Source organism: Mytilus galloprovincialis, chromosome 13, assembly GCF_965363235.1.
Source record: "Mytilus galloprovincialis chromosome 13, xbMytGall1.hap1.1, whole genome shotgun sequence".
Lineage (NCBI taxonomy): Eukaryota > Metazoa > Mollusca > Bivalvia > Mytilida > Mytilidae > Mytilus > Mytilus galloprovincialis.
In genome coordinates this window covers 38,969,047-38,994,255 of record NC_134850.1, presented here as the reverse complement: position 1 = coordinate 38,994,255, position 25,209 = coordinate 38,969,047, and the positions used below count along the sequence as shown (strand labels likewise).

Genomic DNA, 25,209 nt, shown 5'->3' with positions numbered 1-25,209 from the left:
GGACTCGGACTTCTCTTGAACAGAATTATAATGTGCGTATTGTTATGCTTTTACTTTTCTACACTGGCTAGATGTATAGGGGGAGGGTTGAGATCTCATAAACATGTTTAACCCCGCTGCAATTTTGCGCATGTCCCAACCCTGCAGGCACACTTTGTTGAATCAACGTTGAATCTTTGTTGATTTTAGGTTATACATTGATCAATAAATATTCAACATTGATTCAACGTTGACAATGCAACGTTGAAATTAGTGCATTGTTTCAACGTTGAATTAACATTGTGTTGAAATACCAACGATGAATCAACGTTGGCTAAACAATATACAAAACCCAGTAGTTGTGGATACTAGAATTGTCAAAAAAGAAGTATTGGACACATCACAAATGTAAATTGACAACGATATTAACATTAAATAAAATTTTTAGTAGATTTATCACTAATTGTTGTGGTGATTATAGAATAACACATAATACAATCACAGTGTATATATAAGCATTACTATTTAATCATGAACTTCGCACACCAAATATTGAAATAATAGAAAATTCTAAAATTTCACCCCTCCCCAAAACATTATACTAGTAATAGAACCAGCGTGTATACAGGATCATACAGTAAATATAAAATTAAATATTTGTGAATAACCCTTTCCCCTTAAAAGATCCCTCCCCCTTTTTCCTTGATGTCAAATATTTTGTTTTCATTTTTCTTTTTTCTATTCTTTTTATCAATTCAAAGAGAAATACGTTTACATCAGTACATAAACAATGGTTGACAACTTGTAATATAAACATCGGATAGATCTATTTAAATAACTATTTAAATTTTCGCGGCATTGTAACATTTCTATTTTAAGACTATTCAGATTTATATGCGCATGCGCAGTTGTTTTTGTTGCCAAAGTTTGAATATCCGCTAACGAGTCCACAAGTGCAGAGTTTTTATCAATATCTTTCCTGTTTACAGCTTTTACATTTTTATCGTAAGTATTTATATTAATTGTTGTGATTAACTTATCGTATTTTAGAAATGTGAGCATATCATGTCGTTATGAAACAGTAGTCAGTACTGAAAAGTTGAAATTTTACACGTGAAAAAGGGGGTTGTTTAGGACAATCTAAGGATTGACCTTAGGATCAGGATCAGGATAGCATGTTACCATTCCCAAGATATCTTGCAATGTATCATGAATTTTTATCATTGACTATTTGAAATCATATGATTGAATCATAAGTTAAAAGAATCGTATAAAAAGGGGGGCTTGTTTACAACTTTTGGAAGCTATATATGACTCACCAAGTTCGACCTTTAATTTTACTGTAAATAAATAAATAATAAATATAATAAATAAGCTTTATTTAGAGTCGGCAAGGTATACAAACATAGACAAACATAAGCTCTAATGAGCTTTTAACCGACATAACTGGTCACTCAGTTTTATGTGGTCACTCAGTTTTATTGTAAAGGGTACATGTATATGAGGGTGGTAAAAAGTGATTTGCATTTATGGCCTATTTATTTCATGTGTTCAAGTTGCCGTTTTATTTCTCGTATTTGGTTCGACATGCGTTATTTTTGTTTTCTCTTATTTATTTTCCGTGTTTCGTGTGGGTACTCTTAATTTCTTGTGCCAGATCAAGTTATGATTTAGTATAAATTTAGGATTTTCTTGCAGATTATACCTTCTAGTCTATCTAAAAGGAAATGTAGTTGAGACCTCAAAGGACAACTGTCATTTACTTAAGTTTTCACCGGTTCTTATGCTTTTGATTTATACTTTAAAGTAATATCATTATGAAGTTATTAATTATAGTTAAATGTGTTGAACAGAATTAAACTTGACAATGTTACAACTTTTGATTTTGTAGATGTCATCATGAAGACCTAGATGGAATCACGGAACAGCAATTCAAGTGTCTGACAAAACAATAAGCTTTCTAAAACTGGCTCTAAAAAGACATGGTATGAGAAAAAAGAACTTGAAGTTTCACTATTAATAAATAAATTTATTTTAATTTTATCGTATTGAATATTTCTCTATAATCAGTGGTTGGACATTAGAATACATGGGGTAGGAAGTGCCCGAACAGCAAACTTTGTTTTATATTTTGATCAATCAGATATTTCAAATAGACATTGAGCAAAATTTGTGTATTAAGGGTTGTGCGCTTTCGAAATCAATATTTCTCTTGGATGATAATTTGTGTTGTTATAAGCATAGATCGTAAAATGTTAAAAAAAATCTTGGTGGTTAAATTATGTTTCGTAGAAAATCCCTCAACACACATATTTGTTATTCAGTTGATTAGTTGTTATCATCATCATGGTCAAGCCATGTTCTCACAATGCTTACCACACGAATGTGGTCACTCAGTCTTATTGTTGAAAATTACTGATAGTATTTAAATTGGAAGTTAATGACATCTACATTGTATTCAAAGCTTTGTGCACCCAAACACTTTTTATTGTTGTACCTATTGGTAACAAGACAACCAACGACCAAAGAATATTATTTATATATCTTTGGGTCATCATACAGTCTTCAACAATGAGCTAAAGTCCACACCATGTTAAATATAAATACAATGACTTTATTTAAAGTTAATCAATTTTGTTTAGAGATTATTTTTCAAACTTGGGTCTAATGGAGCAGTTATTGGATCAGGATTCCTGAGGCAGAATATTGATATGGCATTTTGCATGTTGAGCGCCTTGAGAAGACAATAGCTTGAATATTGCTACAGTATAAAATTAAGGACTGCAAGACACAGAAAAAACAGGATAAATGAAACATATAAGTTTAGGTGGAAACAGAGTTGAACACAACTACTAACCAATTTTGATTCGGTGTTGAATACTAGTATTGAATTAACCCTGAATTCAATCTGAATTCAAATTAAGCTATTGGTTGAAACAATGTTGAAGCAACCATTAATCTATATAGATTCAATGTTGAAGCAACCATTAATCTATATAGATTCAATGTTGAACATAAACGTTGATTCAACATAGGATTTCAACGTTGATACAAATTTGCAAAATCTAATAATAATTCAACATTGATTCAACATAGAAAATAAACATTGATTCAATGTTAAATCAACGTTGTGTGCCTGCTGGGAAGTCAGGAGCCTCTGGCCTTTGTTAGGCTTGTATGATTTTAAATTTTAGTTTCTTGTGTATAATTCGGAGTTTAGTATGATAGGCTTGTATGATTTTAAATTTTAGTTTCTTGTGTATAATTCGGAGTTTAGTATGACGTCCATTATCACTGAACTATAATGCATATTTTTAGGGGCCAGCTGAAGGACACCTACAGCTGCGGGAATTCTCGCTACATTGGACACCCATTGGTTGCCTTCGGCTGTTGTCTGCTCTATGGTCGGATGGTTGTCGCTTTGACATATTCACCATTTCCTTTCTCAATTTTAATAACTATGTTTCTGATCTAATTTTGTATTCTATAAACGGCATCTATATATTTACACTACAAATCTACAACTCTCAGTCTATGGCTACACGTGCTGATTTTATCTATATTCATGCATAATATTCATTAGCTGTGTATGAGTATCAAAATCGTATCATACGCGATGATGACCAGCCAGTACACACTGTAAGGATTTTATTCACCAGTATTAAAAAAGAGAAACATTGCAGTACGAACAGTAATCTATTTTTTTTTTTCATTTGACATTACTTTGAAAGTAGCGTAGTTACAAGCACAGGTTATATAGTATATAGCTGCTTTTTTAAAATGTTAATTGTCTTAATCAATTTTATTTGAGAGATGTTGGATATTTTCAAGGAAAAACCTCACATCTCCAGTGGACTTTTGTACATGGTCAGATAACCTTAGGTCATCTCTAAATTACTGTGTATTTCCTGTATCTCAGATCATATCTGTGATTGCTCACATGGTGAGGTTACCTCAGGTCACCTCTGTATGATTGAACATTGTTAGGTTACCTAATATTACCTCTGTATTGCTGTACATGGTGAGGTTACTCTGTATTACTGCACATACTCGTATTACCACAGTTAGTATAAACTTTACAAAACACTATTTTTTTAGTTTTCCTCAGGGCACTTCTGCATTTCTATACATGGCCAAGTGCACATGTTAACTAATGTCATTTCTTAACTACTGTATATAAATATGTAACCTCAGAATACCTCTGTATGTTAGAATATGGTGAGGTTACCTAAGGTCACAACTTCATGGTCATTGTACCAGCTGCATGTTACCACAGATAAACTTTGCAAAACGCTAATTTTCTACAAACCTCAGGTTACCACAATTGAATGTGCATAACTCCCTTCGTCAGCTTAGTCAGTCCAGATTACATCTATGTTCTTTTTTTTCACGGACAGTTTACCTCAGGTCATCTGTAAATTACTGTACATGACCAGGTTACCTCAGGTCATCTGTAAATTACTGTACATGACAAGGTTACCTCAGGTCATATGTAAATTACTATACATGACCAGGTTACCTCAGGGAACGACTGTACTACTGTGCATGGTAAGATTACCTCAGGGAACCATGGTACTATTGTGCATAATCGGGTTACTTCAAGGAACCATTGTTCTACTGTGCATGGTCTGGTTACCTCAGGGATCCATTGTACTACTGTGCATGGTCATGTTACCGAGGGAACCATTGCACTACTGTGCATGGTCAGGTTACCTCAGGGAACCACTGTACTACTGTGTATAGTCAGGTTACCTCAGGGAACCATTGTACTACTGTGCATTGTCATGTTCCCTCAGGGAACCTTTGTACTGCTGTGCATGGTCAGGTTTCCCCAGGGAACCATTGTACTATTGACATGGTCAGGTTACTTCAGGGAACCATTGTACTACTGTGCATTGTCATGTCTCCTCAGGGAACCACTCTACTACTGTGCATGGTCAGGTTACCTCAGGGAACCATTCTACTACTGTACATGGTAAGGTACCTCAGGGAATCATTGTACTACTCTGCATTGTCAGGTTTCTTCAGGAAACCATTGTTCTACTGTGCATGGTTATTTAACCTCAGGGAACTATTGTACTACTGTGCATTGTCATGTAACCTCAGGGAACCATTGTACTACTGTGCATGGTTAGGTTACCTCAGGAAACCATTGTAATACTATGCATTGTCAGGTTACTCAGGGAACCATTATACTAATCTGCAGGGAACAATTGTATTGTGTATGGTCAGGTTTCTTCAGGGAACCATTCTACTACTGTGCATTGCCAGGTTACCTCTGGGAACCATTGCACTACTGTGCATGGTAAGTTTATCTCAGGGAACCATTGTACTACTGTGCATGGTCAGGTTACCTCAGGGAACCATTTTACTACTGTGCATGGTCAGGTTACCTCAGGGAATCATTGTACTTCTGTGTATGGCCATGTTACCTTAGGAAATCATTGTACTACTGTGCATGGTCATGTTACTACAAGGAACCAATGTACTACTGTGCATGGTCATGTTACCTCAGGGAACCACTGGGCATGGTCAGATAACGTCAGGAAAGTATTGTACTACGGTGCAGGGAACCTTTGTACTATTGTGCATGGTCAGGTAACCCCAGGGAACCATTATACTAATCTGCAGGGAACAATTGTATTGTGTATGGTCAGGTTTCTTCAGGGATCCATTTTACTACTGTGCATGGTAGGTAACCTCAGGGAATCATTGTACTACTCTGCATGGTCAGGTTACTTCAGGGAACAATTGTACTACTGTGCATGGTAAGTAATTAGGGAATCATTGCACTACCGTGCATGGTCAGGTTACTTCAGAGAACCATTGCACTACTGTGCATCATCAGGTTACTTCAGGGAACCATTGAACTACTGTACATGGTCATGTTACCTCAGGGAACCATTGTACTACTGTGCATGGTCAGTTTATCTCAGGGAACCATTGTACTAATGTGCATGGTCAGGTTACCGATGGAACCATTGTGCTTCTGTGCATGCTCAGGTTACCTCAGGGAACCATTGTGCTTCTGTGCATTGTCAGGTTTCCTCAGGGAACAATTGTACTACTGTGCATGGTCAGGTTACCTCAGTGAACCATTGTACTACTGTGCATTGTCATGTTACCTCAGAAGACCATTGTAATACTGTGCATTGTCATGTTACCTCAGGTGACCATTGTAATACTGTGCACGGTCAGGTTTCCTAAGGGAATCATTGTACTACTGTACATGGTCAGGTTACTGCAGGGAACCACAGTACTACTGTGCATGGTCAGGTTACCTCAGGGAACCATTGTACTACTGTGCATTGTCATGTTACCTCAGGTGACCATTGTAATACTGTGCATGGTCAGGTTTCCTAAGGGAATCATTGTACTACTGTACATGGTCAGGTTACTGCAGGGAACCATTGTACTTCTGTGCATTGCGAGGTTACCTCAGGGAACCATTGTACAACTGTGCATGGTAAGTTTATCTCCGGGAACCATTGTACTACTGTGCATGGTCAGGTTACCTCAGGGAACCATTGTACTACTGTGCATTGTCAGGTTTCCTCAGGGAACCATTGCACTACTGTACATGGTCATGTTACCTCAGGGAACCACTGAACTACTGTGCATGGCCAGGTTACCTCAGGGAACCATTGTAATACTGTGCAATGTCATGTTACCTCAGGGAACCATTATACTACTGTGCATGGTCAGCTTTCCCTAGGGAACCATTGTACTCCTGTACATGGTCAGATTACTTCAGGGAACCATTGTATTTCTGTGCATGGTCAAGTTTCCTCAGGGAACCATTGTACTTCTGTGCATGGTCAGGTTACCTCAGGGAACAATTGCACTACTGTGCCTGGTCAGATTACTTCAGGAACCATTGTTCTACTGTGCATGGTAGGTTTCCTCAGTGAACCACTGTACAACTGTGCATGGTCAGGTTATTCATAAAGATAGACAAGAATGAGATTTACAGATAATTTAGTAGACTGAATTTTTTCTGAACTCATTTTTTTCTGTTTGTTTATAGGTTTATGGTGAATGGAAACATAAATATAGACTTTTTAAAAAATCTTTCATCTTCTGGGAATATCATTCCAGGAAAGTGGAAGGATATCATGTTTACTTGAAGTGGTGAGGTCTAGTACAAATAGCAAACAGAAAGTAGAAAAAAATGAGTTGACTTCAGGATTACGTAACGTTTTATTCTTCGTGGCAAGACCCCCTTTTTTCAATTAAATCACAATTTCACTTTGGTACATCCATGATATGAACATGAATTTTTTTTCTAAGATCAGCTGTTTTGCATGTAAGCCTATGGAGCAGTCAATAACAAGACTGCAACCTTATGTTAATTTGATTTGAATCGATTATATTTGTTGTTATTTTTGGGGTTACCTGAGGTAATCCTGTTATGAAAGAATACTTCGTAGATACTTTGCTGGTATATGCATTTATGCTGTAATTACACAATTTCTTAATTTAAAATGTAGTACTTCATAGATTTGTATTGTTTATGCGATTATATGTAAATGTTACACGAGTTCACTTGAGTTAAATGGGTTGTATTTGGTGTTATAATTGGGGTTACCTGAGGTAACCCTGTCATGAATGAATACTTCGTAGATACTTTGCTAGTCTTTACATTAATTGTAATAAACCAACTTATTCATTTTGAATGTAGGACTTCATTGAAGTTATATTGTTTATGGGATATATATGTGAAGGTGATCTTAAATAACTTCAGTTAAGTGGGTTATATTTGCAATTATATTTGGGGTTACCTCAGGTACCCCTGTTATGAAAGAATGCTTATTAGATAGTTTGCTAGTGTAAACATTTATGTTGTAATCAAACAATTTCTTTATTTTACATGTTGGACTTTACAGATGTAAATTTCTTACGCGATATTTAGAAAATGCGATCTGTCTTAACTCGATTTAAATGAATTAAACTTGTAGCTATTTTATGGGTTACCTGAGGTAACCCTGTCATGACAGAATACTTAGTAGATACTTTGTTAGTATATGTATTTATGGTGTAATAAACCAACTTCTTCATTTTCAATGTAGGAATTCATTGAAGTTATATTGCTAATGTGATGTAAATGTAAAGGTGATCTGAATTAACTTTAGTTAAATTGGTTGTAATTGCTGGTATTGCTTGGGTTACCTCAGGTAACCCTGTTATGAAAAAAATATTAGTAGATACTATGCTAGTGTATACATTTGTATTTTAATCACACAATTTCTTAATTTAAAAATGTAGGACTTCATAGATTTGTATTTTTTATTTGATGTTATTGTTATGGTTACCCGAGGTTATCCTGTCATGTAAGAATACTTTGTAGATAGTTTTCCAGAATATACATTTAAGTTGTAATAAACGATTTACTTTTTAATAAATTTGAACATTATAGATGTGTATTGTTTATATGATATTTAGGAAAGTCAACTTGAGTTAACTTTATTTGAATTGATTATATTTACTGTTATTTTTGGGGTTACCTGAGGTAACCCTGTCATGAAAGAATACTTCGTAGATACTTTACTGGTATATGCATTGATGTTGTAATTACACAATTTCTTAATTTAAAATGTAGGACTTCATAGATTTGTATTGTTTATGCGATGTATAGATATATGTTACCTGAGTAAACTTGAGTTAAAAGGGTTGTATTTGTTGTTATTATTAGGTTACCTGAGGTAACCCTGTTTCTCAGGTAACCCTGTAATGAATGAATTCTTCGTAGATACTTTGCTAGTGTTTACATTAATTGTAATCAACAAACTTTTTTATTTCAAATGTAGGACTTCATGAAAGTTGTATTGTTTATGTGATGTACATGTAAAGGTGAACTCAGTTAACATCAGTTAAGTGGGTTATATTTGTAATTATGTCTGGGGTTACCTCAGGTACCCATGACATGAAGAATGCTTTTTAGAAAGTTTGCTATTGTGAACATTTATATTTCTTTGTTTTAAATGTAGGACTTCATAGATGTGTATTGTTTATGTGATATACCGGAAAGGCGACTTAAGTTAACTTGATATGAATGGATAATACTTGTTGCTATTTTATGGGTTACCTGAGGTAACCCTGTCATGACAGAATACTTAGTAGATACTTTGCTTGTTTATGCATTTATGGTGTAATAAACCAACTTCTTCGTTTTTAATGTAGAAATTCATTGAAGTTATAATGTTTATGTGATGTATATGTAAAGGTGATCTGATTAACTTGAGTTAAATAAGTTTTATGTGTTGTTATTGTATTGGTTACCTGAGGTAACCCTGCTATGAAAGAATTCTTAGTAAATACATTGTAAGTGTATACATTTATTTTTTAATTACACAATTTCTTAATTTAAAAATGTAGGACTTCATAGATTTGTATTGTTTATGTATTGCATATATATTAGAGGTGATACCTGAGTTAACTTGAGTTAAATTGGTTGTATTTGTTGTTATTATTGGGTTACCTATGGTAACCCTGTAATGAATGAATTCTTCGTAGATACTTTGCTATTGTTTACATTAATTGTAATAAACAAACTTCTTTATTTCAAATGTAGGACTTCATTAAAGTTGTATTGTTTATGTGATGCACATGTAAAGGTGACCTCAGTTAACTTCAGTTAAGTGGGTTATATTTGTAATTATGTCTGGGGTTACCTCAGGTACCCATGTTATGAAGGATGCTTTTGAGATAGTTTGCTAGTGTAAACATTTATGTTGTAATCGGACAATTTCTTTATTTTAAATGTAGGACTTCATAGATGTGTATTGTTTATGTGATATTTCTGAAAGGCGACTTAAGTTAACTTGATGTGAATGGATAATACTTGTTTCTATTTCATGGGTTACCTGAGGTAACCCTGTCATGACAGAATATTTAGTAGATACTTTGCTAGTATATCCATTTATGGTGTAATAAATCATCTTCTTTATTTGTAATTTAGGAATTCATTAAAGTTATATTGTTTATGTGATGTATATGTAAAGGTGATCTAAATTAACTTGAGTCAAATAGTTTGTTTTTGTTGTTTTTGTATTGGTTACCTCAGGTAACCCTGCTATGAAAGAATTCTTAGTATATACTTTGTAAGTGTATACATTTATATTCTAATTACACAATTTCTTAATTTAAAAATGTAGGACTTCATAGATTTGTATTGTTTATGTGATGCATATATATTTAAAGGTGATACCTGAGTTAACTTGAGTTATATGGGTTGTATTTGTTGTTATTATTGGATTACCTGAGGTAACCCTGTAATGAATGAATTCTTTGTAGATACTTTGCTATTGTTTACATTAATTGTAATAAACAAACTTCTTTATTTCAAATGTAGGACTTCATGAAACTTGTATTTTTATGTGATGCACATGTAAAGGTGACCTCAGTTAACTTCAGTTAAGTGGGTTATATTTGTAATTATGTCTGGGGTTACCTCAGGTACCCATGGTATGAAGAATGCTTTTGAGATAGTTTGCTAGTGTGAACATTTATGTTGTAATCGGACAATTTCTTTATTTTAAATGTAGGACTTCATAGATGTGTATTGTTTATGTGATATTTCTGAAAGGCGACTTAAGTTAACTTGATGTGAATGGATAATACTTGTTTCTATTTCATGGGTTACCTGAGGTAACCCTGTCATGACAGAATATTAAGTAGATACTTTGCTAGTATATCTATTTATGGTGTAATAAACCAACTTCTTCTTTTTAAATGTAGGAATTCATTAAAGTTATATTGTTTATGTGATGTATATGTAAAGGTGATTTGAATTAACTTGAGTTAAATAGGTTGTATTGTTGTTATTGTATTGGTTACCTCAGGTAACCCTGCTATGAAAGATTTCTTAGTATATACTTTGTAAGTGTATACATTTATATTCTAATTACACAATTTCTTAATTTAAAAATGTAGGACTTCATAGATTTGTATTGTTTATGTGATGCATATATATTTAAAGGTGATACCTGAGTTAACTTGAGTTATATGGGTTGTATTTGTTGTTATTATTGGGTTACCTGAGGTAACCCTGTAATGAATGAATTCTTTGTAGATACTTTGATATTGTTTACATTAATTGTAATAAACTTCTTTATTTCAAATGTAGGACTTCATGAAACTTGTATTTTTATGTGATGCACATGTAAAGGTGACCTCAGTTAACTTCAGTTAAGTGGGTTGTATTTGTAATCATGTCTGGGGTTACCTCAGGTACCCATGGTATGAAGAATGCTTTTGAGATAGTTTGCTAGTGTGAACATTTATGTTGTAATCGGACAATTTCTTTATTTTAAATGTAGGACTTCATAGATGTGTATTGTTTATGTGATATTTCTGAAAGGCGACTTAAGTTAACTTGATGTGAATGGATAATACTTGTTTCTATTTCATGGGTTACCTGAGGTAACCCTGTCATGACAGAATATTAAGTAGATACTTTGCTAGTATATCTATTTATGGTGTAATAAACCAACTTCTTCTTTTTAAATGTAGGAATTCATTAAAGTTATATTGTTTATGTGATGTATATGTAAAGGTGATCTAAATTAACTTGAGTCAAATAGTTTGTTTTTGTTGTTTTTGTATTGGTTACCTCAGGTAACCCTGCTATGAAAGAATTCTTAGTATATACTTTGTAAGTGTATACATTTATATTCTAATTACACAATTTCTTAATTTAAAAATGTAGGACTTCATAGATTTGTATTGTTTATGTGATGCATATATATTTAAAGGTGATACCTGAGTTAACTTGAGTTATATGGGTTGTATTTGTTGTTATTATTGGGTTACCTGAGGTAACCCTGTAATGAATGAATTCTTTGTAGATACTTTGCTATTGTTTACATTAATTGTAATAAACAAACTTCTTTATTTCAAATGTAGGACTTCATGAAACTTGTATTTTTATGTGATGCACATGTAAAGGTGACCTCAGTTAACTTCAGTTAAGTGGGTTATATTTGAAATTATGTCTGGGGTTACCTCAGGTACCCATGGTATGAAGAATGCTTTTGAGATAGTTTGCTAGTGTGAACATTTATGTTGTAATCGGACAATTTCTTTATTTTAAATGTAGGACTTCATAGATGTGTATTGTTTATGTGATATTTCTGAAAGGCGACTTAAGTTAACTTGATGTGAATGGATAATACTTGTTTCTATTTCATGGGTTACTTGAGGTAACCCTGTCATGACAGAATATTAAGTAGATACTTTGCTAGTATATCTATTTATGGTGTAATAAACCAACTTCTTTTTTTTAAATGTAGGAATTCATTAAAGTTATATTGTTTATGTGATGTATATGTAAAGGTGATTTGAATTAACTTGAGTTAAATAGGTTGTATTGTTGTTATTGTATTGGTTACCTCAGGTAACCCTGCTATGAAAGATTTCTTAGTATATACTTTGTAAGTGTATACATTTATATTCTAATTACACAATTTCTTAATTTAAAAATGTAGGACTTCATAGATTTGTATTGTTTATGTGATGCATATATATTTAAAGGTGATACCTGAGTTAACTTGAGTTATATGGGTTGTATTTGTTGTTATTATTGGATTACCTGAGGTAACCCTGTAATGAATGAATTCTTTGTAGATACTTTGCTATTGTTTACATTAATTGTAATAAACAAACTTCTTTATTTCAAATGTAGGACTTCATGAAACTTGTATTTTTATGTGATGCACATGTAAAGGTGACCTCAGTTAACTTCAGTTAAGTGGGTTATATTTGTAATTATGTCTGGGGTTACCTCAGGTACCCATGGTATGAAGAATGCTTTTGAGATAGTTTGCTAGTGTGAACATTTATGTTGTAATCGGACAATTTCTTTATTTTAAATGTAGGACTTCATAGATGTGTATTGTTTATGTGATATTTCTGAAAGGCGACTTAAGTTAACTTGATGTGAATGGATAATACTTGTTTCTATTTCATGGGTTACCTGAGGTAACCCTGTCATGACAGAATATTAAGTAGATACTTTGCTAGTATATCTATTTATGGTGTAATAAACCAACTTCTTCTTTTTAAATGTAGGAATTCATTAAAGTTATATTGTTTATGTGATGTATATGTAAAGGTGATTTGAATTAACTTGAGTTAAATAGGTTGTATTGTTGTTATTGTATTGGTTACCTCAGGTAACCCTGCTATGAAAGAATTCTTAGTAGATACTTTGCTGGTGTATACCTTTGTATTATAACTCCACAATTTTTTAATTTGAAATGTAGGACTTCATAGATTTGTATTGTTTATGTGATGTATATATGTTAAAAGGTGACCTCAGTGAACTTGAGTTAGATGGGTTATATTTGTTGTTATTGTTATGGTTAACTGAGGTAACCCTGTAATGAATGAATCCTTCGCAGAAACTTTGCTAGTGTTTACATTACTTGTAATAAACAAACTTCTTTATTTCAAATGTAGGACTTCATGAAAGTTGTATTGTTTATGTGATGCACATGTAAAGGTGACCTCAGTTAACTTCAGTTAAGTGGGTTATATTTGTAATTATGTCTGGGGTTACCTCAGGTACCCATGTTATGAAGAATGCTTTTGAGATAGTTTGCTAGTGTGAACATTTATGTTGTAATCGGACAATTTCTTTATTTTAAATGTAGGACTTCATAGATGTGTTTTGTTTATGTGATATTTCTGAAAGGCGACTTAAGTTAACTTGATGTGAATGGATAATACTTGTTTCTATTTCATGGGTTACCTGAGGTCATGACAGAATATTTAGTAGATACTTTGCTAGTATATCCATTTATGGTGTAATAAATCATCTTCTTTATTTGTAATTTAGGAATTCATTAAAGTTATATTGTTTATGTGATGTATATGTAAAGGTGATCTAAATTAACTTGAGTTAAATAGTTTGTTTTTGTTGTTTTTGTATTGATTACCTCAGGTAACCCTGCTATGAAAGAATTCTTAGTATATACTTTGTAAGTGTATACATTTATATTCTAATTACACAATTTCTTAATTTAAAAATGTAGGACTTCATAGAGTTGTATTGTTTATGTGATGCATATATATTTAAAGGTGATACCTGAGTTAACTTGAGTTATATGGGTTGTATTTGTTGTTATTGTTATGGTTACCTGAGGTAACCCTGTAATGAATGAATTCTTTTTAGATAATTTGCTATTGTTTACATTAATTGTAATAAACAAACTTCTTTATTTCAAATGTAGGACTTCATGAAAGTTTTATTGTTTATGTGATGTATATATATTAAGGTGACCTCAGTTAACTTGAGTTAGATGGGTTATCTTTGTAATTATTGTTATGGTTACCTGAGGTAACCCTGTAATGAATGAATCCTTCGTAGACACTTTGCTAGTGTTTTCATTAATTGTAATAAACAAACTTCTAACAAACTTCTTTATTTGAAATGTAGGACTTCATGAAAGTTGTATTGTTTATGTGATGCACCTGTAAAGGTGACCTCAGTTAACTTCAGTTATGTGGGTTATATTTGTAATTATGTCTGGGGTTACCTCAAGTACCCATGTTATGAAAAATGCTTTTTAGATAGTTTGCATTTATGTTGTAATCAAACAATTTCTTTATTTTAAATGTAGGACTTCATAGATGGGTATTGTTTATGTGATATATTTGAAAGGCGACTTAAGTTAACTTGATATGAATGGATAATACTTGTTTCTATTTTATCAGTTACCTGAGGTAACCGTGCATGACAGAATATTTAGTATATGCATTTATGGTGTAATAAACCAACCTCTTAATTTTTAATGTAGGAATTCTTTAAAGTTATATTTTTTATGTGATGTATATGTAAAGGTGATCTGAATTAACTTGAGTTAAATAGGTTGTATTTGCTGTTATTGTTTTGGTTACCTCAGGTAACCCTGCTATGAAAGAATTCTTAGTTGATACTTTGCTAGTGTATACATTCATATTGTTATTCCACAGTTTTTTAATTTGAAATGTAGGACTTCATAGATTTGTATTGTTTATGTGATGTATATATAAAGTTACCTCAGTTGACTTGAGTTTAATGCAGGTATTTGTTGTTATAATTGGGGTTACCTCAGGTAACCCTGTCATGAATGAATACTTCAGACATTAATTGAATTTTTATAAAAAAAAAAAGTTTATAATTTTACCAGCCATCCCCACCCTACACGTACATACGAAATGAATGATCGGTGAATACAAATAATAAAATCATTTGGGAAGTTTGTTGACATCTTTGGTATTTGGTCACATTAAAATTTGGTATTAAGATCTATCTAAATAAGAACTATATTTTCGTGCGTATTTAATCAATGACGCATTACCACGATTACCTCAGGGCACCGATTACCTCAGGGCATACAGCAGCGGACCTAACTGCCACCTGCGTTTAAGGTGGCACGGTAGTATTTCCTGGCCCATAAGGGATAATGATAGCCTTTTTAGAATTTTCACCACTTTCTAACACTGCAAAAAAATCTACATTCACAGTTAACTGAAGTACTTTCATTTTACTATTCAGAAATGAATTTGAATATGTATCATGACCGTTTACTTTTTTTGCTATTTTTAAAAACCTAAGGCCACTAGTACTTTTAGGTATTTTATGGTGCAGTGAATACAAAATTTAAAAAAATTCTCAAAAATTCATTTTCATCTGTATGTAAAATTATTTCATATTTTTCTACACCTGATTCATCCCTCAGTTTGGGAAAGTATGTTCAGTTGATACTGTATTTTTTGTCCAATCACACTGTTTAGATACATTTACCTAAGTAGAGTACACAAAAGAGCAACCTAAATTCTGGAATGCAAATACTACCGTGCCACCTTGAAACATGCACAAGTACAACCAATCGTATGATAGAAAACAAAAATGAAAAATAAATAAGCCAATCAGAGCGTTCTCCATATCATGATGTTTAGATCGCAAGAATCACAACTATTATATCTCCTTAGTGAGGACAATTATTTTTCGCGTTTATCTACATGTAAACTACGATTATACTACTTTAATATATAGAGACTCTCTGTATTCTGTCTACTGTTTTCTTTGAAATGTTTACTACCAGTTGCATATATATATATTAAAATAAGTAAAACATGTGGAAACAAGAATGTGTTCATAGTACACGGATGCCACATCGGCACTCAGGTTTATTGGACTTCAACTTCATCAAAAACTACCTTGACCAAAAAATTTAACCTGAAGCGGGACAGACGGGCGGACGAACGAACGAACGAACGAACGAACGAACGAACGGATGCACAGACTAGAAAACATTATGCCCATAAACGGGGCATAAAAATTCATTGTTGAAAGTAAAAGTAGTGATTTGGCAAAAATGAAAGTAGGGTACAGATTAGAGGGAGGCAGGACCTTTTTCAGGACGTCGGGATCGGGAGTTTTTAAGCTCGGGATTGGGATTAGGGGATTTATCCTTACGGGATCTGGAAATATATTTTTCGATTTCGGGATTTCGGGATATGAATTTCTTTAAATTCTGCATCTCGGGATTTCATGTTTTTTAGCCCGGGATTTCGGGATCAGGACCCCTCCGAAAACCCCATTAAATTAGCCTTAGTCGGTTTTATTCATTTATACAAGATTCATATTCAACATTGGCATGTTAATAAGGCTTTCAAAAGAAAATTACACTGATGGATTGTCCTAGAAGCATATTTTATTGGACTAATAATGGTCTATATATAAGCAGTTACATTTATTTCATGTTTGAAGCGGTGCAAATTTTTAATTTAATTTGACTTTTACCAAAAGATGCATTGTAGCAAAGGAGAAGAATAATTGTGGTGTGAGGCCAGAAACACGAAAATAATTGAATATAACAGTAAGGAAAGAAATATCGGACTTTTGAAAAAGGGAGAGGGCTGTTGATACCTTTAATGAAATTCTCCATACATAATATCTTTTTCAAAAAACAGTTCACAATCTGTAATTAAATATATGCCCGCGATTTCGCGGGTGTGTTGTAGTATTTTTTATACAATAATTGTACATTTAAAGTTTTTTAAACTGTATAAAACAAAACATTTTAAGAAAAAAATAATAACTACGTTTTATATTAAAATTTAATAAACTTATTGTAAACTAGATATATAATCGGTAAAAATCATTATATGTTTTGAGTGAGTTGAATTCGAAGTGTCACGGTTTCATACTTTTAAAAGTTCAAAGGGAAATCTCGTGCATCTTTCATATAAATACGGAGTACTTCAACTTTTTTATAACTTAAAAAAAGTACGTTTGAAAATGAGCAAGAGACGAATTTTACAGATGCTGAACTACAGACTCTCCTTGACAAGGTTGAAAAGAATAAGTCCTTTCTTTCTAGTAATTATCCGTCCCTAAGAAGTCTATTTCTTCTGAAAAGTATATATGCGGCGGCCATGTTTGTTTACAAATTGACCGTTCTAAATCTATCCTAAAGTCCATCTTAAGACACCTAAATTGGTATCCTAAAGTTAGGACAATTCCTAGGATTTTCCTAAGGTGCGACATGTTTGATAAACCCACTTAGGACTAAGATGGGTCATAAGTTGGTCTTAGGACACATCCTAATCCTAAGATCCCCTTGTTTATCGAAACTCTCTTACTTAGGACACAATAAAGTCATCTTAGTCCTAAGTGGGTTTATCAATTTAAAACATGTCTTAACTTAGGAAAATCCTAAGACTTGTCCTATCTTTATGATACCAATTTAGGCGTCCAAATCTGGTCCTAGGATGGTCCTAACTTTAGGATATATTCGAATTTCGTTGTTTGTTCATTTTCACACGTATTACATCCCAGCTCCTTTGTTCTAACAGGGGTGATCTGAGTTTGAGTTTCTTTGTTATGCATGCTTTCCTTTGTTCTGTAACATTTTTGGCGGGAATGTCAAATCCACTATAAAACTTATAGTCAATTATACGGAAAAGACTATCTATCAAAATTCACGTAGAAAAAATCCTATGTATATACTGGGATTCGAACTCAAGACCTTTAGCATATTAAGCCAAGACACATACCACTACACCAGGACGACTGGATACGAACTGACAGTAGCTTAACATACTTAAAGGAAGCAAGATCTTTTTTATAAGTGGGGCGAGTTGGCAGACCTTTATTCAGTGGGGTTTAAACCTTTTTCGTTAATAAGTGAGTTGTCAGACTGATTGTTCAATTTGATTTTACACTTTTTCAAAAGTGGGGCGAGTCGATAAACAAGAGTGGGGCGATTTTTTTATAAAGTGTCGATATAGTGTGGGCTGATAGGCAAGTGGGGCGAGTTGAAATTGTTTGATATCTACTCATCGGGTTCGGGGGTCATAAAGGGTATACATCATATAGTAATATATAAAGTATATTATAATGGTTGTGTAGCGTTCTAAACTAGATTTTATGAATTGTAAATGTTTTTTCGTCTAATCTAAAAGAGCTGGGATGTAAAATAGTTATCCCACTCGGACTTGTTGTGTCGGTGTTAGATCACCCTCTGGCCTCCGGCCATCGGGGTGATCTTACACTGACACACCGCGTCCTTGTGGGATAACTATTAATTATTGTTTTATATATAAAATGCACGAGATTTTCCTTTCAACTGTTAAAGAATGAAACCGTGACACTTCGAATTCAACTCACTCAAAAAACGTGTAATGATTTTTACCGATTATATATCTAGTTTACAATGAGTTTGTTAAATTTTTATATAATACGTTGTTATTATTTTTGTATTCTGTTTTGTTTTATACAGTTTAAATGTACAGTTATTATACCATCATTATTTATTACCTTTTATTTAAAGCTAATAATTATTTTCGAATGAACCATATTACAAAAAGAAATTATTGATAAAATATGATATCATATTTTATTTTTTTCAGATTAAATTTGTATTTCTATTTCCGCCAATACTTAGGACATCGGTTAGGACGTCCTAGCTAAGATATTCCTAAGATAGCATCGATGTGCATGCTGAGACGTAAGTCGGTCCTAATTGGCTTTATTCTAAATTCTGTACTAAGAAATTCTTAGGACGGAAATTAGGACAGTTTCGATAAACAGGTCCCAGATAACCAATAATGATATGATCGTAAATAAGAAAACGAAAATTGTTATGTGCAACTATATAGGTCATGCACTGCACAGCTTCCATAAATGAGAAAAACCTATATACTGTATAGTAAGCTTTAAAATGTACCTCCATTGCACAAATCAAACAGTAAAACTAACGTTCTGGATTATATTATAAAATATAAAGAAAAAAGGTGACAAATATGTCGGAAAGCAACCAGCAACAAACACTGAATCATAGACTCCTGGCTGTGGACAGACAATACAAATGTTGAAAGGTTTAACATGGTGTTTATATATCTCTACTTGTTCGATTCGCTCGTGTACGTAACAACGTATTTGATTTTAACATAGTATACTAAATTTTATTATCGGTACACAGACATCATTCATAAATGTAAATCAACATGAAGACATCATATACGTTTAGGTATTTCACATCCAATCTTTTATGGAAATATTCCTTATAAAGCACAAAAATGTTGGCATTCACCTCAAAAGCTAACAAAACCTTTAAACAGACTTATTTACAAGGGATCTTATAGTTACGATACTGTTGTCGGGTAATTATAAAGAAGGCATATTTTGGATTCACTCATATCTTCTTTGCATCGGACATTAACACATCGATACCAAAACCAGGATATGTTCTCGTATATTTAATGATGATATGATACTAAACCCCTAACAGGTGGGATTGTACTTGTTTTCATATAATTAAGATGTAATCTTTCAACCAGCTTATCTAAGGTATGGATAAGTCTAATATATTTTGGAGTTAAGCGTGGCGTTCATTTTACCTGAAGCACAAAAACAACTATTTATCGCAAACAAAAATGATTAATCACACAACTATAATAAATTAGGGCACTGTTTGTTTTATAATTATATTTAGATGATTAGGAAGCAATTTTACAACATCTATTAATTATTCTGATAATCTAATTATAAAAACTTACCTTTTTCAATATATTTGCATCTATTTTTGTAATCAGACGTTCTCAAATGTGAAGAATGAAGCTAATATCTCTAATGTCCTTCATACTTTTAAGTATTATTTGTTGAGTTAAAGCATACATATCTATACTATATAACCTTATTTGCATCTTTTAAGGAAGTTTATCGCTATTGGCAGATTTAATAAAAGAACGATTTAAATGGTCACATATATTTTATGTTTGCTACATAAAATAGTATGTTAAGTTAAACGAAAAGACAACACTGCTTCAGCAACATGAGGAAGTGGTTGTTTCAAATTTTACTAATTTTGTCATTTTTGGATTCTGTTCATCCAAAATTTATACACTTCGAAAAAAATTATGAATATTTTTACAAGCTGCAGACCGTTGTTGACTTTAAAAACGTTGGAAATTTTCAAATAACGTCCAAGGTAAGTCTTTATTATGTGTGTGTGTGTGTGTTTGTGTGTGTTTTTTTGTATTGTTTTTTGTTTGGGGGTGGGGGGGGGTCTTTATAGAACAGTCGTATTCAATTAATATAAAATACGTGAAAAACCGTAGATGATCTATGATTTTTTTTTACTTTTTAGTTTTGATATAAATAAACTATCTAACACATCAACATTCGTATTTTTAATTCAGATCAGCTACACAGTCGTTGGTAGCGAACCAGACTTTCAAGAGATACTTCTGAAAGTATACAACTTTCAGTTCAAAAGATCTGAAGATGCAGGTAACTTATATATTTTTCAATTTCATATAGTGATGACGTAGCAGCATTGAGGATGATAAAACTAAATTTGATGTAGAAATAATTGCCTCATGTACAGTCACTCAATAAATATAGATTGCAGATCTCATAAGCAGCGAGTCTCAAACCGAAAAGAACACCGAACGAGCCAAAAATATTGTGTCTAGTGGTTGACATTTTAAGATATCTTTATGTAGAAAATCCGGGTATCATTTTTTTTATCGTTCTGTTAAAGGTCTTTTCTCCTCCGTTAGACAGTTTTACCCCCGACGAAAGCAAATTTGATACCATCTCCTCACATATGTTGTGCCGTCGATGATAGCTTCTCTTCAGACATTGTGATGTTGTTACGTCGATGTCTACTCTTCACACATGTTGATGTTGTGACGTCGATGATAGCTTCTCTTCAGACATTGTGACGTCGTTAATAATGCCTGCTGACATATCAAAGCCGTTATACGAACATTACAGTAGGACAACCGGATGTGCCTTTTTGGCCAAAATGTGATTCGGCGGCGCTCAGTAGTCCTACGCCGAAAATTGGACTGTTACGGAACGACTGAGCTGGAGCATATAGCCGAAGGGAATAAAGGCGATAAATGTACATCTGTGGTTAAAGCAACTGGAATTTCTACTTATGTTCATGATACTAACATTTCTGAATTTTTATACTGTTAAGAGTAAAACGATTATACGGAAAATGATAATACCAAGAATTTACAATGCTGGTATATTTGAAATAATATGACTCCATTAATGTAACACCAGAAAGGAAATAAGCCAATCTACAATATAATTAGTTTACCCAAATCAATAAAAAGGCAGAATTTACTTTTCAACAATTTAAAATTGTATAGAGGAACTTACTATTGTAATCATTGTTAGAACATTCAGGACAAATTACGAACTGGACGTAAAGGAACAAACAACCAGTTTAACCAGACATGAGACATAGTATATATGATATTGTGTTATGTTCGCTCAATATAAATTTCGCATTGTCCACTCGTCCTCACCCTTTTTTTTGTAATAAAGTTGACAAAAATGTGACATGAACCTTGAATTTTTGCAGGTCAAACAGAGCACGAGATGGATTTTTCTAAATGGTAAGCGCATTTAATTTGTTTATGACAATGTTAATTATTCTAATATGACGTGCTTCTTTCGCTTTGTAAACAACACTGTGATAAAATTCTCGATATATCTATACTTAGCGCAGACTCCGAGATGTACATAATAATGGCTGTTACAATATACTTCCCACGTAAATCCACATGTATTGAAACCTATTTGCAAACCCTTTGCCGATTTTATTGTTTTAAAAATTGCCATTAAAAAAGACAAAATCACCTTTATTCTTATTCGGATGCATAATAAAAAGAAGTAATGCAAAACAGCTCGGAGAAACCAACAAAATAAAAATAAAATAAAATTCCGCGAAAGTTTATTCATGTATTTGGCGCTATCAAAGTCATTTCAAAACATGACGTCATACAAATGAAAACGCTAGAGTTGAAAGTTTTCTGTTACGTAAACCATTTAAATTTCGTTTACTATTGTATTAAAATTCATTCTCAAGGTAGGTTTTGTTTGATTTTCTATTCTAATGCATTATTCACATATTTACTGATTTCAGCAAGTCAACATGGCGGCTCCTTAGTTACGAAATGTCAACTTTGGATTTTACGGTAGCTTACGAGAAAAACATGTAAATCAAAATGGCAATTGTTGGTTTTGAGAATGAAACAGATTTTTTTTGGCGGTTGTTCACGAAATAATCCATGCAAGCTACGGATTTATTAGAATGTTCGAGCTTTATCTAACAGGGAGTAAAAAAGAACAGCCGCACACACAGCATACCCACCCTCGCTTCATTTTTTAATGATCGTATTTGTCCTATTAGAATCGAAATAATTCATGGAAGCCATAGATTATTGGAAATTTACACATGGCCTGGGCCGTGATATTCGTTAATTTTATCCCTCGCTAACGCTCAGGATAAAATTCGAATATCACGGCCCAGGCCATGTGTAAATTTCCAATAATCTATGGCTTCCATGAATTATTTCTTAAATTTACACGCTTTACACTGACAGCTAAGTCAATGTCATGTCATATATATTTAAAGGCGAACACACGATTTTTAGGTGTTTTGATAAAAAAAAATCCCGATTCATTAATATATAACTCCATTATGAAATCAGAAAGGTTTTATTTGTTAACTTGATTTGTATCTTTTCAATCAATTAATGAGATTTGAATATCGGTAGACTATAGTTTTTTTGTTTATTTTTAACATATGAGATCAAGTGCCAATCACAATGACCTTTATTTTCATTTTGTATAAATTAAAAATCAAAACAAAATTAACTTTTTTTATTCATAGACCATCAAAACATATATTGTTGACATTGACAACGCAGATACATTTGTCGTCATGATCTAGCTTGTTACATCATCTTCGTATATGACCATCTTACAATGATACCGTTATGCAAACCAAGACTTATATTATGTTAGCGGCAATAGGTGAAATAAGGAATAAAGGTTAAAACCTTGAAATAAGCTAACACCTAGGCATTAAGTTATTGGTTAAAATTTTCAGGCACTAAGCTTAATTTTTGAAATCTCTTATGATTATTCAACCTGTGTCCAAATAGCATTTCAGGCAATACGATAACCTATTGATTTTTGTTTATCTTCCAAATAAATGTACATTCGGTGAAATATTCCAATGATTAATATCTTAAAAATAATATGTCGATCAAGGAAAACAAACTAAGATAAAATGCTCAAAGCAAAAGTACAATGATCATTTGGCAAAGATTAGAGTTTCAAATCAGAAAAAAGCAGATATAGACTATATTAAAATCTGAAGTGGTATGACATTTTACCAATGGACTTTTTGAAAGACAGTCACTGGTAACTTAAGTATAAGAGATTGGTGAAGAAAATTTCAAAGGTTATGTGCATCGCAGGTATAAATGTAAGAAAACATAAAACTGTGAATAGTATGTGCCATAGCTGTGCACCAATCGGTAACAAATGAATTCCAAAACAATTTTCTATTAATGTAAAAATAAGGAGTAGTAGTATACCGCTGTTCAATAGTCATAAATCGATTCAACTGAAACAATGCGGGTCGCTAACCAAAACCGAGGTAAACTTATCAACTATAAGTAATCAAAAAACAAAAAACGCCAACATACTTATACATAGAAACTATTTGATAACAACTGACATGTTACTGACTTGGTACAGGACTAAATGGTACTTGAATAATTGCCAATGAAAACCGCTATCAAACATTCTAATATGACGTGCTTCTTTCGCTTTGTAAACAACACTGTGATAAAATTCTCGATATATCTATACTTAGCGCAGACTCCGAGATGTACATAATAATGGCTGTTACAATATACTTCCCACGTAAATCCACATGTATTGAAACCTATTTGCAAACCCTTTGCCGATTTTATTGTTTTAAAAATTGCCATTAAAAAAGACAAAATCACCTTTATTCTTATTCGGATGCATAATAAAAAGAAGTAATGCAAAACAGCTCGGAGAAACCAACAAAATAAAAATAAAATAAAATTCCGCGAAAGTTTATTCATGTATTTGGCGCTATCAAAGTCATTTCAAAACATGACGTCATACAAATGAAAACGCTAGAGTTGAAAGTTTTCTGTTACGTAAACCATTTAAATTTCGTTTACTATTGTATTAAAATTCATTCTCAAGGTAGGTTTTGTTTGATTTTCTATTCTAATGCATTATTCACATATTTACTGATTTCAGCAAGTCAACATGGCGGCTCCTTAGTTACGAAATGTCAACTTTGGATTTTACGGTAGCTTACGAGAAAAACATGTAAATCAAAATGGCAATTGTTGGTTTTGAGAATGAAACAGATTTTTTTTGGCGGTTGTTCACGAAATAATCCATGCAAGCTACGGATTTATTAGAATGTTCGAGCTTTATCTAACAGGGAGTAAAAAAGAACAGCCGCACACACAGCATACCCACCCTCGCTTCATTTTTTAATGATCGTATTTGTCCTATTAGAATCGAAATAATTCATGGAAGCCATAGATTATTGGAAATTTACACATGGCCTGGGCCGTGATATTCGTTAATTTTATCCCTCGCTAACGCTCAGGATAAAATTCGAATATCACGGCCCAGGCCATGTGTAAATTTCCAATAATCTATGGCTTCCATGAATTATTTCTTAAATATAACATATTTTAAGAAATTTATTCCATGAGTTTTTACATCATCAATATTTTGCTTTATATTGTTTTTCATGTAATTCAAACTAAAGTTCTTTATTATGTACAAAATTTACTTTAACTTTGATAAACTTTAAATTTATTCCTAAGTAAATTTTAGATATGAGCGTCACTGATGAGTGTTATGTAAACGAA

The 25,209-nt window shown here is 32.7% G+C and overlaps 1 long non-coding RNA gene across 1 annotated transcript; it reads left to right on the top strand.

Annotated features, from left to right (window-relative positions):
- The first annotated feature begins 572 nt into the window (after nt 1-572).
- On the top strand, nt 573-2,022 carry LOC143057252 (uncharacterized). The gene is made up of 2 exons (XR_012972686.1): nt 573-984; nt 1,871-2,022. It is a non-coding gene; the product is annotated as an uncharacterized LOC143057252 (long non-coding RNA).
- The last annotated feature ends 23,187 nt before the right edge of the window (nt 2,023-25,209 follow it).